This window comes from Grus americana, chromosome 2 (genome assembly GCF_028858705.1).
Source record: "Grus americana isolate bGruAme1 chromosome 2, bGruAme1.mat, whole genome shotgun sequence".
Taxonomy (NCBI): Eukaryota; Metazoa; Chordata; class Aves; order Gruiformes; family Gruidae; genus Grus; species Grus americana.
In genome coordinates, this window is record NC_072853.1 from 161,347,359 (window position 1) to 161,371,178 (window position 23,820).

The 23,820-nt window shown below is 44.9% G+C and overlaps 1 protein-coding gene and 1 long non-coding RNA gene across 3 annotated transcripts in view; both read right to left on the bottom strand.

The window, feature by feature from the left end:
- Nucleotides 1–23,820, bottom strand: part of LOC129202911 (uncharacterized) — a 56,932-nt gene that overhangs the window by 19,233 nt on the left and 13,879 nt on the right. The window lies entirely within an intron of this gene.
- Nucleotides 7,832–10,776, bottom strand: LOC129202912 (uncharacterized). Its single transcript, XR_008575864.1, has 3 exons — nt 10,646–10,776; nt 8,706–8,818; nt 7,832–8,078 (listed from the first exon to the last, which is right to left on the bottom strand). It is a non-coding gene; the product is annotated as an uncharacterized LOC129202912 (long non-coding RNA).

The window sequence follows — 23,820 nt, forward strand, 5'->3', positions numbered from 1 at the left end:
GTCAAGGGATAGACTTTACATCACCCTTACCAACTGTCCATATTATGAAGAGGTGAGTAGATTTTTGACTTAGGATATCTGCACAGTCACACACCTTATATACTGCTGAGAGAGAAGACCATGCTACGGTGGGCAGTACTGTCTCTGAAGTGAATCTCAAAAGCTCTGCTCAAACCCCATCACTGACAGATCAGTTCTCCGGCCCAACATCTCCACGGACTCCCAGCCTCCTCCTCTGTAATACGAACAGCATTGCTGCAGAGATCAGTAAACAACATTGCATTTGCCTTTACTGGAGGTAGTGATACTGTGTGCGTTGGTAGATGGTGCTGGGCATTGTCAGCTGGGGCAGGACTGAGCCACACTTTCTAGCTTTAACAGTCTTCTGCATATCCGATGTGATGACACCGGTCAGTGAAAGTGCAATAGCAAGTCCACAGCCTTTGAACGGCCAGATCACCAACTGCAAACCCAGCCTCCAGCCTCAGTCAGCACCTCAGTAGTACCATCTCTGAGCCACCAGCTGACCCCTAGTCCTTGTGCTGTGTGCTCACCAAGTGCAACGAAGAATCCTTTTTCACAGACGTGTACAACTCAAAGTATTATCCCACAGTCGTGTAACAAATCTATGCCATATTTGGACCATGCCATAAATGGGTTTAGAAAATCAGTGTACCTTAGTGGAGAACTTACCAGAGCAGGTTGATTTCTGCTCAGTAAAATCTCAGGCAATTTTAAAAACTCTGAAGCTGCTTTTGACCTGCAAAATAATAGCAGGATGTTTTTCTGATCTGTTAAAGAACAATTGCAGAAATAAGTAAACAAGGCACCACATGGCACACCACAATTCACAAGGCACAAGTAAGATTAGTCCCAGAGAGACCCACAACTTGCTATAAAATGGCATTAGCAGCACCAAAAAAATTACCATCTTCCCAGGGAATATAAAATGGGATTTTTAGGTACGGAACCTTCTCACTGCTTTGCACAGTGGCAGTTGGACTTGATGATCCTTATGGGTCCCTTCCAACTGGAGATATTTTATGACTCAGCCAAAACAGTTGTGCCATTCCAGCTGCACATCAGGAGGTGTTAGCCTAGTGAATACCAGTGGTGTGTCACTTGCTGGGTTCCCCTGAGCCTTCCTCAAAAAGCAGCACGCCTTTTCTATTTTGGTTCACAGACAGGGACGTGTCCTCCAGTGAACGTGTTGGCTGCAGCAGTGCAGTATGATGACATTTCCTAAGTGGACCTCAGCAGGTTCCCTACACAGTTAATCGGAAGGCTGATCACACTCTGTCTCACTAATGTAAAGTGCAATACACTGGAGGAACAACCCAGGTCGTCTCAGGCACCTAATATCACCCCTGAAATGATGGAGGTTTCTTCTACTCCAAAACATGTGGAAGGGCAGCTGGAAAAAAGTCTCCAGGTAGGGGCATGCCACAAGTGGGAAGAGGCTCAGGGGTATAAAACTGTGAAGAGTATTTTATAAAAATTTTCTTTTGCAAAACTGAGTAACAAATAAGAGCTTATTATTTTCTCATCCAACAGGACTATCAACTCGCACAGCCAAACCATCCAGAAGCTGGGTGTTTGCTACTACCCAGATTGAGTAGGGAAGTGAGAGGGGGTAGAGAAGGAGAGAGGCAGTTTGGGGAATTCCTTGAGGCTTTGCTGAAGCATGGGAGAAAGGAAAGCCATATGATCATCAAAAGCTGGCAGGCAAAGGGCTCCGTTTCACTCAAGAGCCTGTAGAAAAATGCCCACGATGGCAAGGAATGGCTTAGCTTGAAAAAGCAAACAGACTCTAAAATGGTCAGGAGGTTGCAGGAGCAGCCAGTGGCCACCATTAAGAGGAAAACCTGTCTGGAGAGGACATAACCGCCAGAACTGCCGGTCTGCTCCTCTGAACTCTTGTCCCGGTGGGAACAGCAGATTGCCACGCAAAACCCCTCTCAGAGCTTCTTCCAGCTGGAGACGGGACAGAGTTCAACGCCTTTGGGCAAGCAGGAGGCTGGTGGGAGGCCACCCTGTCCCCATGGCTGCTGAGCAGCCTTGCCCCATGTTGGGGAGCTTTCGCTTACAAGGTCATGACTGAACATTCCCTCATCCCTTATTCATCTCCTTAACTGTGTAGTTCTGCAGTGAGACTTCTACCACTGCTAGCACTTCAATTACCGTGAGTATCAGTGGCACTTTTCTGACAATAAAGTCACATTTTGTGAAATTATACAGGTGCTTTTATTTTCACCCGTCAGCAAAAAATGATGCTATTAATAAAATTTGTGAATAACCAAAGAAAATTAAATAGATCAGTTGCATAGGCAACAAAGCTACAGAAGCCCATAGAGCCAGGTATTTGAATTGGCTGTGCAGTTAAAGGAAGGGGCTCACCGTCTTTAAAGTCCATTCAAAATAAGATTATTCTGCAATCCTGTTCATGACAAACCCGTGACGCTACGCAACCCTTCCCGCTGATACAGCCTGTGCAAGCGCTCTGAGCATATGAAGCCCAAAGTCCTTGGCTAAAGATAATAACTTAAACATGAGTACTGATGTCAGTACATCAGCCCAGTGACCGACCACCAGCAGCACAGCCCAAAGGAGTGTTTCACCCGGAGGTGCCTGCCGGGAGGTCCAGCACGGCTCCTGGAGGGACATTCCTCCTGGCTGTCCTCCTGGGGAGAGCAGGCTTGTCTCCTCTCCGGAGCACAGTGCTCGAATGTGGCGGCAGTGACTCCTACCCACCGTCCCGCAGTACAGAAACGGCCAAGTAAAGCCCCTTCTCTCATATTGATCAAATTCCTTAGCTCTGCACTGGTGGGATCTCGTGCCTGTGTTTTGTGTTGAAGTTGCTTTGGTTTTGTAAAGAAACTCAGCTGGTTTTGCTGCTGTGAATGAAGGGCAGAGATTGTATCTACCGGTTTTAGTGACATTTTACCCAACCCTAGCAGTATTGGCCATGAACTGAATGTTAATGAGTCAGAGCAGCATAACACAGTGTCGAGAGTTCAAAACAGGCTTTTTTTTTTTCCGTGTTTGTTTGGGTTTTATTGCCACTACTAATATCTCTTCCAGGAAACAAAATTACCCATACTTCCTTTCTGGTAAGTCATATAGTGTGCGTGGTATCCTACCCACGGGAGATGTGAGAGGCGAAAGGCAAGAAAGGGACACAGTCTCTGGGTTTATTTTCTGGACTGAAGCCATACTCCAGTATGGACTGCGCGTTACACAACAGCATTGTTCCACTCATGGATTGATCAAAGATACCACGGGCAATGGGAGAAGTAGGAGGGAGTACTAGAAGACAGTGCAGGCAGAGCTACGGACAGAGAGGTATTTAAATGAACGCACCAGATATAAAGAGAACAGAACTCTGCAGCATCTGAAAGCCAAGAGTAAAACTTTGAACTAATCCTTCTGAATTTGCACTTTTACATACACAGCACAGCGGAGTTAGAGCTAGAGCCTGAAGATGGAAACATCCAGACATAGAACAACAAGGCTGATTTTCTACATCTTTTGATCCTACGATCTGTTTTCTCCAGGAGCAAGGTCTAGCTTCTAGGAAAATAAAGGTAACAGAGATGAAAGTGCTTTCTGTTAGGATAAGAAATCACCCAACACCAGTGCAGAAGTTCTAAATGTGCTGAGTTCCCCATATTTAGAATTGGTGACTGGCTAATCTCTGCTCTGGAGGATTTCATTGTCACTGTTGTCCTGACATTTATTTGAAGCCAAAACCATTATTCTTGGGAACCAGGTATGTTTTCAGATTCTTTCCAAAAACCATTAAGTATAATTATGGGGTAGGCTGTACTAAAACTAAAATCATCCCCAGCCCGAAACATACATTTAGCTGCCTCTAGGATTCTTGTGAATGAGAGTGACACACGGATAGGACAGAAGGCATTTCATATTGCAAAGCCATCATGATACGGAATGGAATGTTCAAAGGGAATGGAGAAACCCTTTAGCTCCAGCATGTTTAATGAAAACTGAACGCAAGGTGCATTTTCGTACGCTGTGGTCTCCCATCCCAGATTTCCTCCCTGTCTGCCAAAGCTCAGAACAGTGCACCTCCCCACACCAAAAGAAGCCCTTTGTAAACCAGAATAAACACAAGTAGGGACTGTAGCCTCGGCTCATTTTGGACTTGCCTTGTTTCCCCACATGTCTCCTTCTCACGAGTTCTTTGGTTTTGATGCTCAAAAGCAGACCCTGATAATCCTGGGTAGGGTGACATTAGGTTTTGAATCCAGAAGAAAAGAGAGGTCAGGGTGTAGTCTTAATACAAAGAACCACCCCCCCAATCCTACGCAACTGTATAAAAGCCTGAAGTACTCCTGAATAAGGACTTGCCTTTTTGTAGACTTAGAGCTGATGGCCTTGTTCAAGTATCCTTTTTTAATGCATGAAAGGAAATGTAGAAGATAGTTGAGAATGCAGCTTGCCAAAACTTCTGCCACGAATCAGCAAAGCTTAAACATCTGTTTTAAGGTGATTTAGCAAACCCAAGTCTAAAAGGCTTGAGTATGGTGCAACGTTTTCAAAAACAAGTGGCCTTCTGCCACCAAATGGATTTGATAGTGCTGTAGGCTGGGTTCATGTTCATCTCCAGCCACTCAAGCAGTATTGCTTATTTGCTGGAAGTTTGGGTAGCTAACATTCACATAGGCCATGGTAACTCCAGAACACCCTATAGATTTAAACGCTAAGGACTACAGCATAAGCAAAACAATAACCTATCACGAAAAACAGATTGGAACAATGTGAATAAGCAGATACAGACAGTTAAAATGGAAACATTTCCCCTATGAATATTTAATAATAATTAGAGGATAATAACTAATAGCAGAAGTCTTACTAGTCTGGAGAAGCTACTCTTTGAATGATAACTGCTTACTTCTCACCAGACTCTGGGTATCCTGCCCACAACAAACTGCATAAGTAATGTAGAGCGTGTTCATTTTTATCAGTTGTCTTTGTTGGGCCGTACTGGCATTGCTCAAGTTTGACTTTGCACAGAAGCCACCACCAGAACTGCATCCCGGAGTGTGCTGCTCTATTGGCATGACTCAGGGCTGTCAGCGCAATGAAAGGATCTCAGCCACACAACCCAACTTAAAGTTGCCTCCTGCCAATCCACCACATGCTAAATTCCAGTAAATTGCTTAATTAATGTAACGAATGCAAACTGCACTCTAGTCTGCACTATGGGTAGCTGGAAGCACCCTCTCGTACATAAGCAACAATGCCTTGTCCTTTAACAACGTGGCCTAGATTTTATTTATTACTAAGAGCTCCTATGTGCACACCCCTTGTAAATTTTCCTATTTCATTGTACAGAAAGGATTTCTGGTTAACTATTTTGGTAGTCTCATTTATATTTCCTATTTCTAGAAAGGCTCATGCGTATGTTTAATGCCTGAATAGTTCCAGGGAAGTAAATGGGAAAATTTTTATCTTTAAAGTTAAGGGTGTGCATTCATCTTTACAAAGTCAAACTGGACTTTGCATCTGTACCCAAAGCTTTTCTCCAGCTGTGCCTGCCAGAATATATGTAACTGAACCAGTTTTCTAACAGTAGTCCATTATTCCTCCAACAGGAAACTCAAAATCCACCATTGACTGTACAGTCATCACATACGGCTGGCTTCCTTTTTCCTACTTCTTTCCCAAAATACTCAGAACGTGGGGCATGAAAAAATTATTGTGAGGGCTAGAAAAGCAGATGCCCACACCGAGCCAGCTGATGGTGGCTGGAGAAGGAGGGCGGGCTGTGCTGACAGGGGCTGTCACCTCACTTTGCAGTTCAGAGGCCTGTAGTGGTACCCACTCCACAGAGACCAGTGTCCCCTTACCAGGCTGCGATGATTTGCACTCACTTCCACCTTGTTCTTGATCAAAATCCACGATCTAAACATCTTCTCTTGCCAGTCCTCTGTGCAACTCATGCCCTGGTTGCTTGTAGCTCTTTCCCATCAAACACGTCAGTCATGTTGATGGCCTAACACCACACTAGTCTTTTTGGTGTAAATGTTCCACTCAGAAAAAACCCCAAACAAAATAATAATCTATGTCACCGAAAATAAAAGGAGCTGCATTCTTCCTATCTCAGTTTCATTTTCCCTGCTGCCAAGGATGGGCCAGTGTAAGACTCCACAGAGCAGGAAAGTATGCTCAGTAGAAAAGCATAACTGCTGCCTACGTAATGTTAAACTATCAAGTAGAAACAACATTTTTTTGCTCGGTGATTGCATTCCCTCCCACTCTCCCACAAGCCAAGAGGAGTCTCTTGTGTACAGCCAGGGAACGGGAGACGAGCACCGGGCTGCTCTTGGCTCAGCTCGGTTTTTTGTTTGTGTTGGACACATGGTGACACTCCCCTGGTCAGATCCAAGGTCCTAAAAGCAATTTGTTTTCGTTTAAAAACAGAAAAGGCAGTGCTTGCTTACCAGCACACGCACTGGGGAAGGCCGCCCTGCTGTCTGTCCTTGTGCTTCAGCTGAGGTGCTGTAGGTCCCACGGCTCCCGCTCAAATCTCAGGCGCGTCTATAAGCACAAACTTTCCAACCCTTCGCTATCGAGCCAGCTATAGTGCCAGTCCGGCAACTGTAACAGCCAGTTCTCGGCGTTACCGGGCCCGATCAGAGCCACATGGACACACAGATGGGCTCACACAGCCCAACTTGCAAGACCAGTGCCTCAATTTGTCATGCTCGTATAATAAATCAATTTAGTTTCTTTAACTAGGGGTTAGTCAGCAAACTCTTACTCATGCATTTCTCATACAGTCAGTCACACTTCCTGGTAGCATGAATGTGGTTTTGACTGTGGCCTTACCTTCGCTTTAGGAGAAGCAGCGAGGTGAGGTTGGTTTTCCCGAGATAGCAATTCTCCTGTGACTCCTCACAACCAATAAAGACCTAATTTTTCTACCCATGGTGGAGAGTTATTGGACACGTGGTCTACACCATGTCCCGTACACCATGGTGTAGGAAAGGGATGTTGTCCTCCAAGCAATTGGCCTGACCTGTACGCGAGCGGCCAAGCAGCAGAGCTGCATTTCACTTGCAGCCCCTCTGCCAGCCCGTGGTATGTGTCCTGGTGGCGTATGCGGAGGCTCTTTGTGCCGGAGCAGCCCGGGACACTTTCCCACTGAGCCATGGGAGATCTCGTCTGTCCTTCTGGGCAAACAGGTTGTTGTGGTAAGCACCAGAAGTATATCAGCAACGGCATCTCTCGGTCTGTCCCGACAGGGCTGCGTGGGAGGGCTGTCGCTGGTTAGCAGCACCAGCAAAGGCACCTCGGCGGTTCCCTGTAGCCCCCTTGGCCCCGCTCAAACCCGCTTAGGCGAGAGAGGTTGCGCGTGGTCCAGACCAGGGCTTGGAGCAAGACAAGGTCCCCTCGGCACTGCTCCTCCCAAGCGCTGGCTGAGGGGTTGTAAAATCTCAGCCTGCCTCGTCCAGCTGTGGGAGGACTTTCAGCTGTGGAATAATTTCTCAGAGGAAGTGTCTGCCCATGAATTAACATCTCTAAGAACTAATTATTGGGTAAACTGTATAAACAGTCCCTGGAGTGCCTCTTCAGTACTCAGCTTTTGGGCTCAAACCAGCCTGAGCAGGCAAGAAGATTTTCAAAGGACAGTCTGTCTGGGCAAGGGATGATGTCGGTGACTCAATGGTTTTATCTCTCACAGCCTAGGAGGACAGAAGGGTCCACAGTGGTCATTTGGGGTAAAAATGTATAGCTTATTAATTAATTAAGAAAGAAAGAAAGAAAGAAAGAAAAAAAAAAAGCCATTTCTAGGCCAGATCATAGATTCTAGGCTGCCATCCAATGTCAGGAAATGTTCCCCTCCTGGCGGAGGATCCAGGCTAAAAAGTTATTTAATACTTTCGGGTTGATTTTGTGTTTGGAATAACTGCCTTAAATGATTGGGTTTGGCCTGAGAAACTGTTTGCTTACCTGGCACCTGAACTTCAGTGATAAACTTTAATGTCCTCCTCTGAGTATTCCCACAGCACACAAAGGAGACTTCGTGTGGTCCCGCTAGCTATAAATCCAACCTTTTTTTTTTTAAAAAAAAAATCAAAATCAGATGTTGCTCATTATCTCTTCCAACTCCTATCTATCTGTCAACATCCAAAAGTTTTTAAAGCCCTGCTTAAGCATGTCTTCACTCCATTGATGGAATATCCTTTAATATTTTATAGCTCTGACTTGCACTTCTAAAAGTACTAATTAATCTCACTAGATAAAACCTGGCACAAAATGGCACAAGTGAGAATAGCTCCATCCTTCCTCACAGCAATCGTGTGCCAGTTCATCTTGGAGCATGTAATGATTTACTGTAATAGTTTTAGGCCCGTAATGGGGCCAATAACTGGCATCTGGAAGCTGTGAGGCTCTTTCCCAATGGATGCCATTCACATATAGTTATTTAATTAATTAACAGCTCCACTAGCATAAGCCAGTAAAAGGTCCATTAAAGTGGGGTTTTTTTAAATATCTTCCAAAGTAAGAACATATGCTGCACACTGCTTTTCCCTTGGAGAGTGCTTAATGGTGCAACCTGTTTATCTTATGACTGATTTTCAGATTCCACCTTAACCAGCTGCTTTTTGCTTGACTTTAGGATTCAGCAGAGAGCGAACCGCCGAGCACTCAGCAGGAGCAGCAGAATAACATTCTACCTGCGTGTGCTCATTCCCGCACGAGGTGCCAAACCCCTGCAACGGCTGCCTGGCTGCCTCCGCGCCGTTCCCAGATGTTACACGTGATGCACTTCCACTTGCCCATTTCTCTGCTGAAAAAAAAATAATAATATAAATAAATCAAGGTGTGGAGTTCATTTGGAATAAGCAAAATATCAGTGGAAAACCAAACCCCACCGGACACTGGAGGGAGTCAGTCAAATTTGTAAAAAGCATTTGAGCACCCAGACCCACGTGAAATGTGGAAAAGCTATCAGGGCCATAAAGCCAGCAAAGATGGGCTTGGTCTGCTTAGAGTGCCAAAGGATTTTGCTTCCCAAACGATGAGGATTCCTATTCCTGAGCTGCAATTAAATGCAAATCAGGTCTTAATGGGTGCTGCTCTGCAGTAGGGTGAAGGGCTCATCCCTAAGCCTCCCTCCTCCTGCAAGGAGCTGAAGTAGGAGATACGAGTGGCTTCCCTTGCCACTGTCGGGGCATGCGCACGTGCAGCTCCAGCTTGGTGCCACGCAGCAGGCGTTATCTAAGGAGCTGCCCCATAAGGATGTAGTAGACGTAAAATTGGAGAACCTGTGACAAGATGGGAATGTCATTTAAGAATAACTGTCTAAAGTAAGCACTGGTAACGTGGCATGGCACAGTGGTAGCTCCCTGGTATGGGATCTTGATATGTAGGACATGTCAAAAGTTACATAATCCCTGATGCAGAATCCTTTTCTCCTCTCTGGCTGTAATGTGTTGTGTCATTCCTCCTCCTGCTCTCCCTCCCACCGGCCCACCGCACAGCCTTCTGCCTGCAAGGCTTGTACCGTGGCGTGCTGCAAGGCTTTGGAAAAACAGCAGTGCCCTGGAGCAGCCATCACTTAGAGCCCTTCAGCTGGGGCCTCATCCCTGCGATCTACCACAGATTGTCCAAGGGCTGTCAGAAACCTGGGAGAAGGCCAGCAAGAGCTCGGTTTGATACCCATGTGAGAGAGATGTCAGGTTTGCTTTGCCTAGATGTCAGGTGTGGATGAGTGAAGAGGCATCTTTACAACTTTGACATTCCATGTTCCTGCCTAGGTAGAGCCTCAGGCCTGACAAGCGTGAAAAGTTGAGCACTCAGCTCACTTCCAAGTCCATCTGGACCTCTGAAATATTGCTCTTCAGCCTAAACCTCATAAAGTGACCGGTCTGTCAGGGCTTCTGGGTCATAGCAAGACCTCAGTGGTAGTCTTGCTCCTTACAAAAGGCAATGGTAGCTGCTACTGCCTTGCAGGCAAAGCAGGGACTGCAGAGGAGGTGGTTCCCACTTTCAGGCAGTTGCCTAATGGTAAGAGCACTCCCCAGGAAGCAGCACATGGATGGAGTCCTTCTCCTGGAGGAGGACGTTCAAACGCCCATCTCCCACGTTCCTCAGCAATACCTCACCCTCTATGATAATGTGCTCTCCTGGGCAGGAGGAAGGAGGGCAACTGTTCATTATTGCCCATGTTTGTATGACACAGACGTCCCCAGAGCGGAGGCCAGAGCTCAGGTCCTCTCCTCCCAGGAAAGTGCCATAACCAATAGGCCATGCAAGGTCATCTCAGCTAACTTCACATATCAAGTAGCTAGATACCTAGATGTCTCACACAGGCAGCAGAGAAACAGGCATTTCCTGTCCTGAAAGGAGACGGATACCTCTCTTGAGTTCCTCTTCCTCTCCACTGACTGTACGTGGAGCCTGGGGTGACTAACAGAGTCTTTGAAGTCCAGTCGTTCAATATCTAAATCAGGGCAGATGAGTTCCCCCCCTCCTCCCTCCACCCCTTTCCCGTCTTCTGTTTCTGTCCCAGTAAACCTTTCATGTTGCCGCAGCCCTAACAGGAAGACTTGGGAGCACACGGTTACCCTAATCCCCTGCAGAACATCCAAGAGTAAGGGGCTAGAAGGCTCACCATGGAGCTGTGGGCTCGAACCATCTCCAGAAGTTCTCCTGTCACCCAGTGAATGTGCGGAGGAGGTTAATGAGACACGGTTTCCTCTCCCAGCTTATTTTAATAGACAAGACTGACCACTTCTTGGTTCTTCTCAACAAATGCTGTAGACACCTAGCTTCTGCAAAGAACTGTAAAAAAATTATTAATTAATATGGTAATTAATACCCCATGGGTGCTTTGTGCTTTTGTGGAAAGCAAAGCAGCTATAAACCCAGTTGAACTGGCTATTTTGTTTTGCTGATTTGTACTGCTCTAGTATTCCAATGAATATACTCTTTAAATGGGATTTAGGCTTAATATTACTCATGTTCAAAATATTAGAAGTATCCCACAGTAGCCATGACTTCAGGTTTCTTGATTAGTGTTCATTTACACATAAATTATCTCAAGGTGGAATGAATGTTAAGCACATATAGCCGGAATTTAAAGAAAACACCTCTAACAGAGTCTGCAACTAAATTAAAACCAAGCAGGAGAAAATCCAAAACACTCATTCCTAAAGTTACACTTAAAATCCAAGCAGGTTCAGATTAGAAAGTGCATTCTGTAGCAAATATATTCCCTGGTAGATTTTATGTCATGAGAAAAATCCATATTCTGTCACAAGTCTCATGAAAAAAATTTTGACCAGCTACAGCCATAGATTTTGACCTCTGTGAGGTCACAGGCAAGTCCGACAGCCCCACGTGGGACCTTTGTGTGCTGACTTCCCACCTCCACATCCCGCCTTTAGACCAACCTTCTGTTTCTTTTCTAAGTTTGCAAAGACATTGGACTGAACTTCTGAAAACATTAAGAGATTCTTTGATTTTTTCCTGTGGAAGAAAACCCAATTCACAGCCTGAGAACTTCCTGGGATGGAAACACGATGTAGTAGTGTCGCTGGAGGATCAGCGAGTACCGTTAAAACCGTACCACAGAACTTTCACTGGACATATGCCACAGAATGTAAAAACACTCAAAAGGATTAACAGCAATCAGGGGATGTATCTCTAGCTGTGCACACACAGCAAATGTACAAAGAAGGGATTAGAGATATAGGATATGAATCTGCAAGGAAAAAAATACAGCGGAGCCAGAAATGAAATCATAAGAGAAAGGTTATTCCTGTATTTGTAAAACTTCATACAAATCCTTGTGTTACACGATGGCTTATTTGTATTGTGGCAATATGGAGAGATCCCGCAATAAGAGATCAGTCAGAAGATGCTGGGCTTTGTGAACGCCGATCGTGAAAACAGAGTATATGCCCTGAAGCTTGCAGTCCAAGAGCTATTTCTTGCAAGTGCATCCACATGGTTGTACTGTCAATGTGTGGAAATCCAGTCCCAGGCATTAGCCCAAAATAGTTATTTAAACAAGAAACATCTTTATTCTTTTGATGTTCATTATTAAAATAAAACACCCATATTATGAATTTTAACAAGGCCCATGCGCTCCCTAGCTAGCTTTACTTCATCACCCTCTTATCTAGAATTTTTTTCCTTATGTCAAACCTAAATTTTATTAGCTACAAACGAAGCCGGTTCCTTCTTTCCCTATGCCTCAGTGGCCGGGGAGGGAGGGGGGAAGATTTATCACTATCCTCCTTACAATAAACTTTAACATATTGCAAGATTTTTATCATGTCTCTTCTTTAGACTCTGCTGTTCCCAGACTAAACAAACAATCCTTTCAACATTTCCTCCTAGGTTGTTCCTTTTATGCCTCTGATATTTCTTGTGTCTCTCTCCTGGACTCTCTCCAGTTTGTCTACATTTTTCTTACAGTGCAGTGCCCAAAACTGGTCACTGTATTCCAGCTGAGGCCTTACCGGTGCCAAGTGGAGTAGAATAATTATCTCCTATGTCTTAGGTTGCAGTCACACATCCTGTTCTGCCTGCAGCTGAGCTGGGTGAAAAGTTTATTTCTTTTCACCCACTCCAGCTGCTTATCACCATCCCTCAGCTGCAGGCTCTCCCCCTCCCAGGTCAGCCAGCGTAACTGCCGTACAATCGCTCCCTAACACAATCTGGGCAAACGATCCAGGTTAGAGTCAGTAATTCCAATTAACGCGTCTTTTCTAATCATCAGTTTAACAGACCCAGGTAAGGCTGAGGCATAAGCAGGTATGAAGAAGGCGAAACCTCAGGTGGGAGGAGATGATGAGCAACGGCATTATAGACAGCGGCTTTCACTGCTGGAGTACCTGAAGCCAGAGAAGCATGTCCAATATTGTCCTTTTATTCAGCCTTTCGTCCACCCTGCACCCCTAGTCCCTCGCGATGCTGCTGCCCAGCCAGGACATCCCCTTTTTGCATTTCTCCTCGCAAAGCGCAGTAGTTCACGCTTAATGATCAGGTGTGATGTTTTCCCCATCAGGTTTTTCCCCATTATCAATGCCATTCTAAATTAATTCAGATTCTGTTGTCCCGCTTAAGATCATCCCAAACTGAGGTATTTTGTAAGCGCATGCACTGTTCTCACACCCAAGGCGGTTATGAGAAGGCTGAAGAGAGCAGCAATACCTTCATAGCCATCACCTACAAGTTGTCACCCACTTCTGCAGCCGCCTGAGAGTGACAACGTATCTGCTCACGGCACTGCACAGAACAAGGCCATAAGGCCTCCTAGTGTCACAGTACGAATTTTTATCACTTTCCTCCACTTACTCTGCCTGTAGAGAACACCTAGCAGGACACCACGCGACCTTCTCATGCTGGTTGAAGAAATACAACCAAACATCTTGGAAATACTGTACTGATTAGACTGGAGATGAACATTTGTTAATCTGTGGCTTCTGGAAAGATATGATGGAGACCCGAGTTGGCTGCTGCTGAGTCTCTCAAATCCTCTGCTCCTCTGCAGACCAGCGTGCTTCGTGCTCTGAGGAATGAAGACTTGGGAAAACAACAATGCTAAGATACTCTTGTCACGGAACAGCACAAGCTGAGGACTAAGGGCATTGCTATACCAACCACGACCACCAGACACAGCGAGACCTTTCAGGGAAGTGACCCTGACAGACTGTGTCGCACACCTGATGTTTCTTTCTGCCATTTAGAAGGAGTTATGCTCCTTTTGGTTTATCGCTTTCAGCTCCAGGTATAGCTGCATCCCACCCTTTGCTCATCCACGCATCATTTCCCTGTCCATCCTCATTCCCTGTTTTTCCCCTTCTTGTCTACTTTCCATCTCCTTCCATTGAAACTTTCCTCCAACAGCTTCCTTGTTTTCTCAGGCTCCCCTCTGCCACCTCGCCATTCTCCTCTTGGCACCACCGCAGCCCCTATTGACCGCATGTGTGCACCGCTCTGCCTGGGCACCACTGCCACGACTCTGTTCACGCCGCAAACCCCGTCTGTCTGTTTTCTCAGGCTCTTTGGAAGTGGAGGGTTAGGTAGTGCGAGCTGATGGCAGGGTGAAGTAATAGGAGTAGAGATGAGGTGAAGTTCTTGTTCTGTCTTCAACACAGACTGCCAATCATGCCATAATAGATGGTGGTTCTAGGCAGGGAACAGCTTTTCAGCCCACCAAAATTAGACCATTAAATGGAATTTCCTCTATGGGCTAATCAGGATTTGAACCCATTTCTCTGGACATAAAAGGCACAGCTCAATCTCCTGATTTGCGAGGTCATCTGGAATACAAATCAACTTTCATGTATTCATTTGAAATGTTTTTATGTAAGGGATTTTTATGGTTTTTTTGATCTGCTTGTTAGTGCCTTGTGCCTAAACTGGAGCTGTGAAGTGACTTTTTCTCACTAGAGGCTAAATAAAGTACTGTACTGTTTTTATAAATGTCCTAAGCTTTGCCAGAAGGCTGGCAATGAAAGAGGCTGGCAGGAGACAGGCACCGGCTCTGTTCTGTATCACGGAAGTAAGCCCAAGGACGCTGGCCAGTGCCTCCCATCCGCGGGAATGTGACCAATTAACGCGCAGATGATGTCATTGGATGGCAAAAGCACTTCCCTCGCAGCTCTCCCTGCTCTGCCAGCTCCAACCTTCAGTGTATTTTCCTCAGTCTGGTCCATGTACTGTAATAACTAAGTCAACTGGAAAAAATATTGAAGAAAAGACTGAGGAAAAACAGAGCGTAGGGGCAGCTGGAGCCAGCAAAGAAGGCACACTGAGAGCTATAAAGAAGCTTTGTGCAGCAGCTTCTCTCAACTTCAGGATATTTAGTTCCACAGGAGTTGGAGAAGATGGGTAATAAGCTGGCCTTTATTTTAAGGGATATCCCTTGTAGTCTCAGCTGCATAAAGATCAGTCTTCGGGTATGTGGAAACAGTGCTAACAGTATCTCTCTTTCAGTACCTCCTGCTGCTCACTCCATTGAATGGCCTTGGTCCAGCCAGAGAGGAAAAAAGCCTTCCATCCCCAAACAGTCATCAGTCTGAAGGAAAAGAGGTGATGAAAAGAGGCTGCAAGTGATGAAGTGAGGTAATAATTTATAGAAAGATACATGACCACAGCACTCAGGTGCCTGCTGGGGATCAGGGCCCAGTGCTGCTGATCCTGAACATGAGGAATACGTGCCTGCGCTTCCCTGCCACGGAGCAGGCACCGCGTACGCCCCGGGGCAGGCGATGAGAGTGTGTCCCTTGGCTTCGTGCACGTGAACTGCCCTGTGCAGGTCAGGGAGCACCAGCCTGGGAGCGGGATGAGGCTGCTCCGAGATCAAGCCGGGAAGGCGAGGGTCAGCGAGGGACGTGGCCGGGCGCAGACGTGGCCACAGCATCGCTCAGGCAAGGACCTGGGGTGAGGGCTGGAGCGAAGGCAGCTCCCAAGCGAAGGGGTCAATCCCCGATGCGGCTTCTCCCAGCTCGTCTCCCAGCTCCTTTCCCAGCAGCCTGCTCCCAGGTTGCAGCCACAACGCATCCGAGCTGGCCTGGAGCCCCAGGAGCCAAACCCTCGGAAGGGGGACGAGGTCTTGCAGAGGCTGTCGGAGCAGCCAGAGTCTGGATGTACCTATGGAACTACTTATAGAATTGGCCTACAGAGGTGACTACTCCACACAAACTATGAGTCAAGACATCCAAATGGCTACATGCAATTCAGGAGTCCATATGTATTTGCAAATCGGCTTTGAATTATTGTGAATCAATACATGCAATGCTGATTATGCATATATAAATTCAAATTGGCTTTGTGTTATTGTGGATCAATATGTGTAGTGCTGATTATGCACATATACAAATTCCAACTGGTTTTGTATTATTGTGAATCAATATAAGTATTGCTGATTACACCTATCCAAGCTTTTACATTTTATAGCTGGTGGGGGACAGCCAAGCTTTGAGGATGGATGGGAAGAAGCAGCAGCGTTACAGGCATTGAGCAGAATGTCCCAGGGACCAATGTGTTAAACTGATCGAAAAATAAGTTTAAAATTTTACTTGGAAAGAAATTCAAAATAAATTGCCTTGAATGTATCACAAGGGAAGGCCGCTCGAAGTGTTCTGTTGTGCTAGGCAAGCCAGCAAATGTTCACACTTCCTTTTAACCACAGTCACCTGCATACAGTTAGCGAAACATTTTTTCTACCCTCATCATTTTGCTCCCAACCCTATGCTTTTCTGTTCTACCTCCATTACAAAACTGGCTTCAAATCACGTCTCAAGTCTGATGTGACAGAGACGAAGAGCAAAAAGATGCCAGATTGCTGGTGGGGGCTCTGGCTGACTGGGACATCGCTGGTAGCTGGAATGTGCTAAGACTAAGGGAGAGCAAAGAAGCCCAAGTTTGTCAGATGCAGTTGGAAGGTTCCAGGGGACTTATCTCTGCCTTGTGAAACACTCTGCAGATCTTCCAACTGGTAAAATGTAAAGTGACACTAAGTGAAATAAGCTACTTTATAATTCAGCTATAAGTATCTTCAAGAACCATATGATCGAATTATAAATTGTTTAATAAAATAAAAGTTCTTCTTGTTCTAGAAGGGTTTTCTTTTTAATGGCTACTTCAGACGTTCAGTTAAATGTATTGTGACCAATGTAATTACCATTTGCCTCTATCTCAAAATTGTCTAATCAAGCACTAGTGGGCCAAGTAGTTAATATGCACAAATACAGTGATAGTGAACTCTTTTCTTGTGGATTTCATCCTCCATTTCCATTCACCAGAAATCCAAAAAATGTGGAGACAAGGGCTAGACCTAAGAGTATAATAGGTAAAACTAGCCTGGGATAAACACAGGCTCGAAAATTGAAAGTAAGGTTGGGCGTAACTTTACTGCGGGAGGACAGGAGAACAAATCAAGTGGAGAAAAAAAGGAAAACAAGCACAACTAACTACTTTTAGAATGGGAGTTTGCTCATGTAATGAAAGGGATTGCATCATGTTTGCCTGCAGTAGTGAAGGGCTGAACTCGGTGACCTCAGATATCCCTTCCAGCTTCTTGGGCACACAGATATCATTTCACTGAGCACAAAAGAAACACCTGACCCCACTTCCTTCTGCCAGTGAACCAAACAAAGCAGGCTGTCTGTGGGCAGGAGAAGCAATTTATGTATTGACTGCTTTTTTAGAGAAGTACTCAGAGTGTTATCCCTGCTCCTTAACCTCTGGATTTAGGCAGAATTTAGGCACCTTAGTTCCAGAGGTGCCAAAGGGAGCGCTGCCTAACTAAGCTCCGAGCGGCCCTTCTGCTCAGCTTGAAAGTCTGGTCAGTGTCCCACCGACACTCTTCTGCAACCCGGATTTAGGCTAAATCCTACAAATCACTTGAAAGATCACTGGATGGGCATACTCAGAAGACGGCGACAAATGCTGACAGAAACACAGAGATGAAGGCGAGATCTCTCCCCATCTTTTTCACAGCAATTTGGAGACATGCTCAGGAAGCAGGAAAAGCGCACTGTAGGCTCCGCTCAGCCTACAGCCACTGGTTGTTTCTTAAAACAGAGCGAACCCAGCTCAGTTTGGCACCCAATAGAAGAGGTTCCTCCAGGGCCCAGAGCCCAAAGGACAGCAGTTCCCGTGAGCAGCCCTGAGGGGAGGGCTGGAGCTTCGGGGAGGGGAAGGGAGGGGAGCGACCGCAAACGCATTTAGCACTGGCTACGTCCCACCAACTCTTCCTTCACCTAGGAAAGCAGATTGGCTTTTGACTCACTCTCTGCATATGAAGCCTAAATGTCTAACCTAGGTGACCTGGCTTGTCCTGCTGGAGTCAAGTCAGGTAATTTCAGCTGTTGCAATGACTAATGGGGACCTAAATTAGGTGGTCTTTTTTTTCCTGCGCTCAGTTCCTTAACCCAACTTCCCTGGTATAAGGTGACTTGCAATTAGCAGCACCGTGACTAACCGGATAATAATAGTTTCAGGTTGTGCTGCACGGATTTTACAAGTATTTCAAAATGCCACTGAGCTTTACAGTGCATTGCTTTTCCCTGCAGACCGAAGGAACAGCATCCACCAGCCCTGTGTACCAGGTATGTCTGTCAGCAGTGTTAATTCGCCATAAATATTGTTTCCCCCTTTGTGGATGCCGTCTCCGTCTCTCCTTCAGGATGCAACAATCACACTGTGTAGCCCATTCCTCGGAATAGCTGGTATTCAGCAGAATACAATATCCCTTCTTTGGTATTTTGTGTCGCTACTTTTGTATTGCCATTTTGGGAAGAAATGGGTGTATGGGCCGCCTGCAGAAACTCAGCAAGAGCTGTTGTTCCTGCTGAGTTCCTGCGGGCGATGTGGAACAAGCAGGCTCCAGAGCCTCTCTCTCTCTTGCAGAGGCAAGATCCAGCCCAAGAGCTCCCGCTGTGTGTGTGGCTGCACCCCAGCATCCCCCCAACTTCAGGCGCTCTGGCTGCTAACGCAAGGTGGATTCAGAGGTGCTCATTTAGGTTTTCTGCTGTTTCTTTTTCCACCCTGATTTTTAACTCCGTCAGCACAGACAGGTGCAGACAGATGTGAGCTCACCCTGCCCCTACTCCAAGCCAACCGGACTTGTGCCAGCCCCTGTCTAGGAGCCACAGAGCTATATTAGCGTGGCTCCGTGCCCAAGCTAATACGCCTGCTGAGAAGGCATGGGCAGAAGAAGCTTGCGTCTGTCTGCACGGAGCCGAACAGGCCTGCCCTGAAAGCTGAAGACCCGCTACCTCTCTTGAATAACGGATCGTTTATTCTTAAATATGGATACCGGCGTGAAAGCAAAGGGCTCTGATCATTTCAGGAAAGACTCTGTTATCTTTCTTGGAAACTGCCACGGACCAATCCGGCAGAGACCCTAGGAAGAGTACAGCGAAAGCCAAGGCGCTGGGGAGCTGGCTGCCTCCTTACCTCTGCTCTGGCCCTCCCAGTCCAGATTGCCTGTGTTTACCTCCCCTTCCTTGAGGGAAATGGAGCATAACATGCACTTTCCTAATGTAATTTTGGCCAGCAGCTATTGCTTGAAAGCTTTGTGGTGGTCTGACATTAAAAAATTATAAATCTGTTAAAAAAGGTAACACTTTTCTAGAACAGAGAGTCACACATTATATCCTATTTTGATAGAAAGAACTGTACCAGCATCCTTCAGCCCATATGTAGGGATGTCAAAGAAAAAGAATAATTTTCAAAAGAAATTCCTGGCTGCTAATAAAAAGTTTACTATCTGATCCTTTGTATATCAATATGGTGAGTCAAGGCTGTTTCTGTTGCAATATATTAAATGCATTCAGTGTTTCTTTGTGCAATAGCTACTTGGCTTATCCTTCTACGATGTAACTTCCAATGTTTGTGACCAGGTGGAAAAGGTCCAGCAAAAAAGCCCAGTGACAATGTGCCCAGTTTTCTCAGAAAGATAAGGAGAATTAAGACATTGAGCTGTTGGAGTCCCTCAACAGTATCAGAGGGAGGTGATTCTGCCCCTCTACTCTGCTCTTGTGAGACCCCACCTGCAGTACTGCATCCAGCTCTGGGGGCCCCAGTACAAGAAAGACATGGAGCTGTTGGAGCAAGTCCAGAGGAGGCCACGGAGATGATCCGAGGGCTGGAGCACCTCTCCTATGAGGACAGGCTGAGAGAGTTGGGGTTGTTCAGCCTGGAGAAGAGAAGGCTCTGGGGAGACCTTATAGCACCTTCTGGTACCTAAAGGGGCCTGCAGGAAAGCTGGAGAGGGCCTGTTCACAAGGGCATGGAGTGACAGGACAAGGGGTAACGGCTTGAGGTGAGATTCAGACTAGATATAAGGAAGAAATTCTTCCCTGTGAGGGTGGTGAGGCACTGGAACAGGTTGCCCAGAGAAGTTGTCCCCTCCCTGGAAGTGTTCAAGGCCAGGTTGGATGGGGCTTTGGGCAACGCGGTCTAGTGGAGGGTGTCCCTGCCCATGGCAGGGGGGTTGGAACTAGATGATCCTTCAGGTCCCTTCCAACCCAAACCATTCTGGGATTCTATGATTCTATGAATTAGGAAGGGAGCTAGTTCTTAATTTGAGCTACCTTCAGATAAAAAGTTTCTGACTGAATTTGTATTTGGTAATTAAAGGTCAGCAGCCAAATCTACTTCCCTATTCTAAAACTCCTATGAGCATCACACCCAAAAAATTATCTTTTTTTTTTTTTGTTCTCTTTCTCTTTAACCATTATAATCCAATAGCAGCATTTGGTGGAATTGGAATGGCAGACAATTCTCACAAATTAAATATACTTCATGAAGAAGATCTTAGTAGTATTTTGAAAAGCAGTATGTTATCCTGAGATCTAGCCATGTCTAATAGATATTCAAAGTTTCAGTGATTTTTTGTTAATTGTAGAAGCCTTCCTATTGTAATCTGTCTCCATACAAGCCTATAGAGAAGTTACTATGAATAAAAAGAAATACCTGAAATCTTCAAGTCCTTGAAAAAAAGTAAAAATCAAGAGTAGAAATTGCAGTTGCTGGATGTTTTCTTTCTGAATGGGTTAGCATGGAAGAAGAAACATCTGGAACAAAAATGGTCACTGTATTATTGTGATTCCTGAGGTTGCACCTATCATCCTCTTGCATATCATCCTTGGGAAAGTCCATACTGAAAAGACTGCACTGTGCTGAGATGCTTAAAAAATTATTTGGGTTGTGGCATGCAACAAACATCTATTCATTAAAGTCTTGCAATTGTGACCCAGCCCTTCATCTTGCACAAGATCTATAAAAAAGGCTGAGTGACTATAAATGTGTCCCTTGAAGCAAATTATGGAAGACATTATAGGAAGACTGGTTTCTAGCCAGCTTTTCCAGCTTAATGAATTCCTTTCAAGGATGTGTGAAAGCTCCATTGAGACCAATGGTGAGTATCCTTGGGCTCCTCTAGGAAGATTTTATAAGGGGTCCCGACTATTGTATTCTTATTTTTCTTCTATTTTCAGAGAGCAGTTAGAAAATAATTTGAAATGGTAATTCCACAGTTCAAACACTTTTCACTGTGAGAACAGACCTAACTGATCCATGAAGAGCCAGCAAAAGGCTCTTGGACAGATTCAGCATTATCATTGTAACAATCAGCATGCAAATTACTACAATTTATGTGCTGCTCATTCTGGAAGACATAAAAAAATATTTTCCTGCATCTTCCACATTCAAACCCTATTCATTTCATTAATGCACAGATCTGGACTTTCCGTGAGTTCCTACAGATATCAGCTCTACATAGACACGGAACGAGAATACTAAGAGTCAAGGAAGACTTTACTCAGATCAAATACCTGTAGGTACCTTATATTTATGATACCTCTTGCAGCTAAAGGACTTTACACATTTACTATGTTATCAACTGACTTCACACATTTGCTGTTTCTCCCTTAACAGAGAGAGAAAGATAATGATCTGTAGTGTTTCTCTCTCTAGAGAATGGTTTGCTCTTTCAGAAACCACTGTTAAAATCACTGCTGCCCAAGATGTAGGGATGAGTGGAGGAAGTGAGGGAGAGAATTATGAACTATATGGAGAGAACCTACTAAGGGCAATGAATAGGAAAAAGAAGGATGTTTCATCAGGGAAGGAAAAGGCACAGGGCAATGGAGAAAAAGAAAGAGAACACTGTATAATATGCAGACAGAAAGGATAGGAGGTGAATGAATGGAATCAAAAAAAGAAAAAGGAATGAAGCTTCAGCTGGAAAGTTCATCATGGGTTCTTTACTTGTGTCTTCCCATCCAGTTGTACTAGAATATCCTGATAATCAGCTTTTTGCTTAGGTACTAGAGCAAGGCACAGAGAGTTAACAAAATACTACATACGGCGGCACATGTCAGACCAACTGTATACACTCTGCTGAACCTGGTCAGATTAATTCCTGTAACTGCTGTTGGTATACTTCTCTGTAAAGTGCTACATAAATGCTAACTCTTGTTATTATCCAGAGAGATAAACGTACAAAAATAGGTGGTGTCCAATGTAGCAGAAATTACACACACATAGTAAAATACGTGCAATTACATGTAACACATAACCATACAGGTCTACAGGCTGATTTTCAATGGGGTTGCCAACTAGAGGTGCTTTTATCAGCAAGGCCTAATCCATTATGTGTTTGCATGGAAAAGACATGCACATCAGGAGGACCTTTCTACAGTCTACATTCATGGGCGACGTGCGAGAACCAGTCTTTCAACCAGTGTGGAAAGCCAAGCCATAGATTCTAAGCATTTCCCTATTTTATTGTTTTTCAGACTACAGACAGAGGAAAATTAATTCCCCATGTAATTCCACTGAAATCTAGTACATTAACTGAGGGACTGCATTTATTTAAGCCTGTACCAATATTTATGAGATGAATTTAGGCCCAGAATGTGCTGGCTGATGGCCCTGTATTGGGAGATGAACTGGATTGCTTTACTGGGAAGACTCCCCAGCCATTGGGAGTGACAGTGGGGACTGGGGGGGAGGAAAGAGAAGAAAAGGGCAGAACAGTGTCAAGACCGCAATAATTAATGCTTAGTGAGGCAGAAAAGGAGACAGACTCACAGGACGGCAATGCTAGCATTTTAATTCATATGTTGTGGAGTTTCAAAGTCAAATCAATGGCATGAACACAGCTTTATCTACACAGAGCTGTGCCACAAGGAGTTTATACGCTTTCCATTATTTAGAAAAACAATCACAACTAGCATTAAATTGTCCTGCCAGAGCAACAGAAGTCCTGCCATAGACTACAGTGAAAGCAGGAACAATACAGGTGGGACGATCTTTTAAACCTTACTCATTTTAGGTTTTAGAAATACACCTGACTTACTTTGGCATCACAGCAGCAGAGGCCTGCATAGCTGAGAATAAGAGACAGTTCATTTCAATACAGAGATGATGATTTGGGTATATTTGAAAGTAATTAGAGATAATAGAGCTAGAAAGAAACTGGAAAGGATTAGAAAGAAAGGAGCATGAAGAGAAAGTGCAGTTCCTCTTCCCAGAAACTATCATAAGAAAGATGTAGACCCTTCCAATGTTTTGCATATCCTGGAGATGAATTTTCAATCTACTTTTCCAAGTTATTTAGAAGTTCCTAAGGCTCAAGAATATACTTCTTGCAAGACACAGATTTTCCACAGTGCTTTAATATGGAGATAAAAAAGTAAGTCCATAGCCTTAAATAAAGTGGATCATGATGCACAAAAATGTACGTACCCTTTGAAACGCTCAGAAAAGTGATTAAGATTCAATAATAGCTCCTTCAGCTTTCTACAGGGGAAGCAGTCTAGAAGTAATGTGGCAGTCTCATGGAAATTACGACATGGAAATTACTGCTGAATTCAAGGTCCAAATTAATAACAGCGTCAGTATAGGATCAATTGAGCTTCTTTAGTTCAGTTTCAAATACTACTTATTTAAAAATATTATCAAATTTGTTTGTCACATATGTTCATATTTGTGAAACAGAACATCCCTATGTATTCTGTTTACTCATGTAGGAGTTGGATCTCAGAGACTTCCACCTCTTCTTTGCAATTAGACTTTGCCACAATTATCTGTAATTTTGTTACCTCCAGAATAATTTAGGGCAAGCAGAGAGGGACCTTTGGGATCACCAGTCTGTGGGCTGCAGTTTTGAGCAATGTGCCCATACAACCCTCAGGCTCTGCTCACTGCTTTGGATACCTCTTCAGTTCTAAGTATAATTCATATTTTTAGTGATATACTGTTAAACCGTTGATAATTTGGAACTCCTTTTAAATATCATGCCTCCTTCAAATCTGA